The 8,649-nt window shown below is 39.2% G+C and overlaps 1 pseudogene; it reads right to left on the bottom strand.

Annotated features, from left to right (window-relative positions):
- Positions 1 to 581: 581 nt before the first annotated feature.
- LOC123594420 lies at positions 582 to 8,336 on the bottom strand (annotated as a pseudogene).
- Between the last annotated feature and the right edge of the window lie 313 nt (positions 8,337 to 8,649).

An 8,649-nucleotide genomic window follows, 5' to 3' on the forward strand; every position in this document is an offset into this window, starting at 1 on the left:
CTGACTTTGGCTCAGGTTGTGATCTCAGTTCACAAGTTGGAGCCCTGCGTAGGGCTCTGTGCTGACAGCTTAGAGGCTGGAGCCTGCTTCAGATTCTGTGTCTCCCTCTCTCTCTGCCCCTCTCCCACTCTTGCTGTTTCTCTCTCTCTCTCTCTCTCTCTCTCTCTCTCAAAAATAAACACTAAAAAAAAGGCATGTACCCTTAAAGCCATTCAAGGAATGACTCTCTTCATTCTTTACCATATGATTCCAATCAAGGATGGGCCAGAAATTAGCATTTCTAAATATTTCAGAAAGTGTGTTAAAAAGTGTTGAAAAGATTTTTAAGAATGTCTCTCTGTCTTTCTGTATCAGTGAGTGTTAGTGCTCATCAGAATCTCCTAATAGCACCAAAACAAAGGCAAATGGATACACTCATTCAGATGTTAGAAGAATGAGAGGTGCACTATTAGGTCACTCTCAGTTGGAGTTTCTGCAGGGCTTTTACTAAATGCTGATCACCAGTGTAAGTTAGGTGGAGTTTTGTGAGAGAATAGTGTTTGGTGGCCAAGACCTCTTTGGGCACTTCTTTCTAGGTGGAATATATGACAGATAAGGGAGTAGGAGAGGTAATACAAGGAAGCTACTCTTACCAGCTCAGAAGGAGCTGATGAAGACCAAATATGCATTCAAGAAGCCCATGTGATCCTCAAGCTGTGGATAGTGCCTAATGTGGTCATCCAGGATGGACACTGGACTGCAACAGCATTTATCTGTATAGTTCCAAAAACTCTCAATAGGGATTCCCAGGATCCAATGGCCCATAGATAAGATGAATGGGAATGGTTACAGAAGCAAGAGCTCCTACACACTGTTTTCTAAACTTCTTCCTCTGGTTGATAACTAAGGTCCCATAATTGTTGCATATCCCTGCCCACATGTCCCACAGTTCATTCTCAGAGAATCGAGTGTATGGTCCAAAGACTAGGGTAAGACCTCAGGAGAATACAAAGAAGTTCAATTATGTGAGAACGGGTGACAGGATGCCTCCATCTTTGAGAAGCTTTCAGAGAAGTAGAGGATGGTGAGTCTCTGGAAATATACCTCCATTTGACAGACAGGACTCTTCATGGTAAGCCAACAAGATCAATTCTGCTCAAAACTATATAGCAGCTCCTGAACAATGACAGCTCTATAATCATGAGACAAAATGTTGGTCCTGTGGTTCTGGAGCCCCAGATGCCGCAAAAGTGCCTTCACAGTGCTGGCCTGTTCAAATATGAAATAGTGATATGGTTTCGGTTTGTCACTGAAGCCAATGCCCAAGAAATCAAGGGTAATCACTCAATGAAACCTAAGGGATAGACCTTCCCATATCTTGTACCAAGAATACCTAGATATTAGAAAGCCATGTGAAAGCACAACCATCTCAGGACTTCCAACCATATCCATATAGTCTTGGTAAAAGATGCACAGTCCATTTTAGGTGAAAAAAAATTTTAGGTGAAAAAATTAGGTGACGACTTCCATGAGTGAGGAACAGAAGAAAGTTGTCATGGGGGTGGGATATGCAGACAGGCTGCAAGCCAGTAGCCCCACCTGAACTACCACTCCCTCGTCCTGATTCAGGTAAGACCCAGGCTACATGACTCAATGTTTGGTGGACACATACTCTTTTCTTTTAAATTAAAAAAAAATTCTTAATGTTTATTTTTATTTTTGAGACAGAAAGAGACAGCATGAGCAGGGGAGGGGAAGAGAGAGAGGGAGACACAGAATCTGAAACAGGGTCCAGGCTCTGAGCTGTCAGCACAGAGACTGATACAGGGCTCGAATTCACCAGCCATGAGATCATGACCTGAGCCAAAGTTGAATGCTTAATCAACTGAGCCACCCAAGCACCAGGCTCTCCCACATATTCTTTTCAATAATCCATGAGATGCATGCCAAAAACGACTTTGCATGTACTCATGTAAAAATAAATTAGAAATTAAATGAAAAAAAAAAGAGTTAAGAAGCATCAAAGAAATGCAGGCAATCAATAAGCTATTGTCAAAATGGCAAGGCTTCCAGGGGTGTTTTCTGTGAGAACTTTAAGGAACAGCAGATGCTGTGAGGAATAAGCTTGGAAATTCCCTGGGCTTACACCAGTGGGTTAACAAGGCATAAAGAATTACAAAACCATAGGATGCTCTCACCCAAGTTTGGGTAAACAAGGTAAGACCCCCCCAGAATAAAGTAGGGAGGAGCCAGGGCCCCCAGAATAGAGAGGGAGGGGCAAAGGCCCCAGAATAGAAAGGGAGGCAAAGGCCCCCAATGCAAAAGTATATGAGGTAAGCAAGATTAGGCATTTAGGGCAAAAGTGCCCCCCAATTTAGTACCATAGCAGAAAGCTGCTTTCACAGGACAGAAGGACCAAGTTAGGCAAACAGGTAAATAGGGTTATAGACCACTGCACTGCAGGTGAAGCTGCCCAGAGTGGAGTTGATTAGCAAAAGAAAAGGTGCTTGTTAACCCTGAGGTTATTCCCCTGTCTTATCCCCTAGGCTAGCTAAGATAAACAGACACACCTCCTGTCTGCTGTGAACAACCATCTGCCCATCTGCCTGCACCAGGATTTTGTTTTATATTGACCCAAACCACAAACACCCTATATCTTCAAAAACCCCTTTTCCTCATGCCCATGAGTTAATGTTAACCGGTTCATTGTCTCTTTGTGCACGCCCATCACATTTGTAAGCCTTCTGATCTTAGTAAATACAGGGCAAAGACCCTTATTTGGGGCTCTTGCTTTTCCCGGACATTAGCAGTCTCTCGCTTTTCATCCTGTGTCCCACTCTCTTGCTGGCCAAGAGAGAACTTTAGACTTAAAGTCTACAACAAGATGCTATTGCTAATAAAAAGGAATCCAATTATTAATGGAAAATGCATAATTTTTATTACTAGAAATTAAAATATGATTAAGGGAGTGAAGGAGACTTACTAAACAGATTTCAGAACACTCCCATTTACAAATGAGGATACAAAAGTCACACTTGAGATATTAGCAATCAAATCTTCCTTAATTTGATGAAAGACACAAGAAATATGTCATTTTCTCCAGATTCCTATCATTAAGTCATCCTGATTACCAGGAAGCTAGCAAACAAACAGAGTCCAGGGAAATAACCACATCAATTCCCTCCTCCATCTCCACAGGTGATATTCCAGAAATGTTCTTACCGGCTCATGCCAGGTCATCTTCCCACTCCTTGGGCTAGTGGCTATGGCACAGGGGCTCCAAGTCCTCCACTGGAGAAGCCAGTGAAGAGTGGGATATGGGCTGCTTTCATTGCACACTCCCATTATCCAAGTGATGTACTCTTGTTAGTAGTTATGTTGTGTACTCCAGTTATCAAAGTAGCTGTAATCATTACTACCACTGTTTTATATAAGCACTGTTTGTCATTTACCCCTATTGGCTAATTCTATTACCATTTCTATTTGTATCTCAGATCATCTTCCATTTTCCCAAATAGCATTCTTGAGAAGTTCCTTTAAGTATACAAATGGGACTTTTCTCATGTGTCTGTATTTTGGAGTTAAGATCTTAAGGGAGCCAGAATTGAAACAGTATTCAGTGTGCAGGACAATTAATCAGGATTAATAGATGGGGAAGGGACCAGACATATATTAATCAACGTTCCTTGATCAACATGAGATGTGGCTATCAGAGGAAGTCCCTAGGCTTGGGCATGCCAGCTCTCTGTAGGGGAGGTAATGACTGAAAAGGCTAATGGCTGGGGACTTTCAACTACACTCTAAGCAGCTGAAGCAGAGAGTCTATCTTTGGAGGTGGTTCAGGGTGGCCCATATTCATGTCTATCACAGCCTCATTATCAAATGATACTCTGGCCAGGTAGGCAACTGTAGGTTTTTCTCTCAGCACTTGCTTTTGGCTTCCATTTTTTTAATTTTAAATGTTTTTATTTTTTATTTTTGGGAGAGAGAGAGAGAGAGAGAGAGAGAGAGAGAGAGAGAGAATCTTAAGCAGGCTCCATGTTCAGCGTGAAGCCCAACACAGGACTTGACCCCACAACCCTGGCATCATGACCTATAGCCAAAATCAAGAGCCAGACACTCAACCAATTGAGCTACCCAGGTGCCCCTGGTTTCCATTTCTGGATGAAAAGAGGTATGCTATCACACTATTTGGTTTTCTGTTTTTAGGCATTGTGCCCTTTTGTCTGCTATTATGTTCTCTATGTTTACATCATAGCTTTACTACAATGGGTTCACATTTCTCTTTTTATCTTTCTATAAGGTGTTCTGTATTATTCCTTTAACCTATCTTCTAGTTCACCAATTCTCTACCTAGGTATGTATCCTTTGTTGTGTAAAATTTCTTTAATGTTTTGTTCTAGTGGTTATAATGATTAAGTCCAAAACACTCATTTAGCATTTTTTGACAATGAGCTGTTTCTTCCTTATGTTATATGTTCTGTCATATATATGTGCATATATGTGTTTGTGTGTGGTACGTGTGTGTATGTATGTGTGACACATTTATTTTTTATGTTGGAATTTGGTAATAATTCTGTGGTGGTATCCATTCTGGTTTCTTATTCATTTTTTCCTGATGGAGGCTTATTTTTAGATTATGTGCTTGTAATGAAGGAGTTTATCTGCAGGAATCTTGCAAAAGCCTTAATTAAGACCAAACCCCTCCAGAAAGGATTAGTTGTACATTTGCCATTTGACTGGGTTGCCATCAGGAATTATTTGGATCATGCTGACAGTGTTAATTTGAACACCAGGACCATACAAAATAGTCATGCTATTGCAAATTCTCAGAGACTTTTTTCCCCCTCACTAAGCTAAGGGCTGGGAATAGAATTTTCCTTGGCATCTTCTTTTCCCAATAGAAAAAAGTAAAGTTTTCATACAGATTGTAGTCTTTCAAGCACCACATCATGAAAATCTGACTATTTATTGTTATGGGTCTTATGTTATCAGGCCAATGTAGTTAGAGGTAAAAAACAGAACAGAACAAAACAAATACCCTGAGCATTCAAATAGCCTAAATTAAAATACACGGTCAGTATCAAGGAAAATCATTTTAATACTATTAATTTGTACAACTCTGCTCTAACTTGATGGAATTAGCATAATATATGTCCACTCACAGTTCTGGATTCATATCCTTATCATGAGTAAAAGCATACAACTAATCAAACAAAGAAGCAAATTGCAGGTAAAGTATAATACCAGATCTCCCCTCAATCTCAGAGGCTGAGTACCCATTGACTCACATTGGGCCCATGGTTGTGAGTCAGTGGCTGTAAATCCCTGATTGGCTAGCTCAGAGCTGAGTGTGGCCTGAGATGCTTTGACTGGATGCCTCCATCATCCTCATCATACCAATGTGTAAGTCATGAAAGTTTGTGTTATCTACAGGAAAGATTACAGAATAAATCTGAATGACTTAGAGTAGAAACTCCAGTTACTTGGGAGCCTGTGATAGGATGAGCTTTTAGATTTAGCAATTTCTGTATTGAGTTTGGATTCTCACTTCAGTTTTTCAATGAATTCTACAACAAAGGTAATGTTGAGTAAGTTTGAATGGGGTATGTTTGACTTATTGATACTACTTCCCCAGGGTTTTTGCTTATAATTTGTTATTTAAGCCATAAATCCTTTTCTCTCAATTAGTCTTTATGGTAACCACACTATTAGAGAATGAATGCTTACCAGATGTCCTTTATATTCAATAACCTTCTGAAGTGAAGAATCAGATGTACTCACTTCCTCTTCTTGTCTTTGACATCAACACCCATTTTTCCTCACTATACCTTGGATTTCATACCTGTCATTCACGCATGCAATCCCAGCCTTTATAATAGTCTACATGGTGTATATACAACATTGCTTTACTTGTGTTCCTATCTGATTTCTGAAATTACATATGAAAAAAAAAGTTTTCAATTTTTCTAGATTTTCCAGATTTGTCTCTTTGTTTGGTTGAAAATATCATCCTTCATAGGGGCATTTACTTATTATTTTAAAAGTAAAAATGTCATTCTTAAGATGATCAAATATTGGTTGCTAAAGGAAATCTTAATTAGTTTCTAAGGATTGAAATCAAATATCTTGTCTTTAAAAGTGATAAGATACAAAAATTAAAATATAACAAAATTAAGCAGCATTCAAAGAGCTGTAAGAGAAGGGTTAATGAGTTCATATTAGTTCTCTAATGGGATATTATATAATCAGTATCATGGAATAGGCAGCACAATTTCCCATGTACAGTTCTGATTTCATATCGCAGGTGGGTTGAATTGAATAATGTCCCCCCAGCTTCATAACATGTAGTCCTAACTCACAGTACCTCCAATAGGATCATATTTGGAGATAGGGTCCATAATGAGTCAATCAAGTTAAAATATATTAACATGGGCCCTAATCCAAAATGACTGCTTTCTATATAAAAAGGGAAAAGGCAGATACAGAGATATGCATATACAGAAGAAAATGTGAAAAGACAATGGGAGTCAACCATGTAAGAGTTTTAGGAGAGAGACCTGGAATACATTCTTCCCTCACACATCTCAGAAATAATCAACGTGGCCCACAACTATTGATTTGGACTTCTAACCTCCAGAACTGTAAGACAACACATTTCTGTTCTTTAAGCTCCTCAGTGTATGGTAATTTATAATGATAGATCTATCACACTAACATAGATTTGGGTTCTGAAAGTAGAGTGAAATTGTAACAAAGAATTAATAATGTAGGAGTGGCTTTGTGGTTGGGTAATGAGTAAAGATGGCAGTTTTGAGGTGTATGAAAGAACAAGCCACGATTTCTTAAGGGACTGGTGGGTGAAATATGGACATTCAATGTACTTCAGGTAAGGGCTCATAAAGAAAAGAGTAGAGCTGTGGAGAAAGACTCTATCATCTCAGAGAATACATATAGAATCATGAAAAAACATATTTCTAGAAATATGAGTATCAAGGGTGCTTCTAGTAGGATAGCATATGGGAATTAGGAACATGTTATTAGAAACTTGCAAAATGGCCATCATTGTTAAAAAGTAGCATAGCATTTAGTTGGACTATGTTCTAGTATTTTATGAAGAATATGACTTTTACATGATAAACTGGGACAGTAAACTGAGGAGATTTCTAAGCACAGTGTTGAAGGCATGGCTTGGTTTCCCCTTGATGTTCATAGTAAATGCCAGAGGAGAGACATAAATTAAATAATATACCACAAAACAAAAAGAAACTAGCATGTGATGATTTGCAATCATCTCACCCTATCCAGATAGCCTCCTTTAAGAAAAAGGGGGGGGGGGCACAAAGGTGTGGCTGGAAAACCATCAATTAGGAGGTTAGGCATGTGAAATGTGGGTAAACTCAAACATTGTATCAGTAGCCAGGAATTGAGATAAGGTTGTCAAAAGGGGGGTGTAGTACCCTCCTGTGTGATATCTTTAACACCTTTAATTGCAAGAGAAGCAAACAAGTGCTTTATTCTGAAATTTTAATATTGGCAGAAATGTGGACAGCTGGTATTGATGGAGAAACAGGACAAAATGAAAGAAGACTGTTGGACTACTGGGATTCTACAGGCAAGTAAAAGGCCTACAGATGCATCTGGCTGAGAACATGCATTATCCTTCAGAAAGGAGCAAATGAACCCAAAGAAGGTTCAGAGGCTGGCAGGGCTGCCACTGCCACTCCAGACCTAGAGTCACAATGCCAGGGGTTACAGTCATCTCCTCCATCCTGAGACTGATGTCATCTCCTGGGTTCCAAATGTTAGGACCACCTAAGGTGTTCAGAAGAATGTACTGCAGCAGCTCTGAAAGGGTGGGAAACCATTAATTACAATGGCCAAGAATGTGAAGCTGCCACTTCACATCAGAGGTCAGAGCCTAGAGCCAAAGAGGATACTTTTGAGTCATTATGATGTAATTTAATTTTCACTCATATGTAGAATTTAAGAAATGAAACAGATGAACGAAGGGAAAAAAAAGAGCAGCAAACCATAAACAGACTCTTGACTATAGAGAACAAACTGAGGGTTGTTGGAAGAAGGTGGGTAGGGGGATGGGTTAAATGGGTGATGGGTATTAAGGAGCACACTTGCTGTAATGAGCACTGGATGTTATATGTAAGTGATGAATCACTGAATTCTACTCCTGAAACTAACATACCATAAACTATAACTGGAATTTAAATAAAAACTTGAAACAAAAATTTTTTTTCCTTACTAGGATCCAAGCTTGCTCTTGACACATGAAACCCTGTCTTCCTTTCCAATTTCTCGATTTTAGAATAGTGATGTCTATCTTGTGCCTGTCTGGCCATTGTATTTGGGAGATGACAACTTGTTGACTGTGTTCACACATTCTCACTTGGACAAGAATATAGCCTGAGTATTAATCATAGCTGGAAATGCATCCATATTTGATACAGGATATTTAGATTAGATTTCTCCTTAGTGTTGATGCTGAAATCAGTGAAGACTTTTGGTGACATTCACATAGGAAGAATGTATTGTGCACATTAGGACGTGAATTTTGGAATTCTAGTGGGCTTTTATAGATTGAATTTTGTGCCCTAAAATTGATATGTTGTATTCCTGACCCCCTTCAAATGTGACCTTATTTGGTAATAGAGA

This window comes from Leopardus geoffroyi, chromosome X (assembly GCF_018350155.1).
Source record: "Leopardus geoffroyi isolate Oge1 chromosome X, O.geoffroyi_Oge1_pat1.0, whole genome shotgun sequence".
Classification (NCBI taxonomy): Eukaryota; Metazoa; Chordata; class Mammalia; order Carnivora; family Felidae; genus Leopardus; species Leopardus geoffroyi.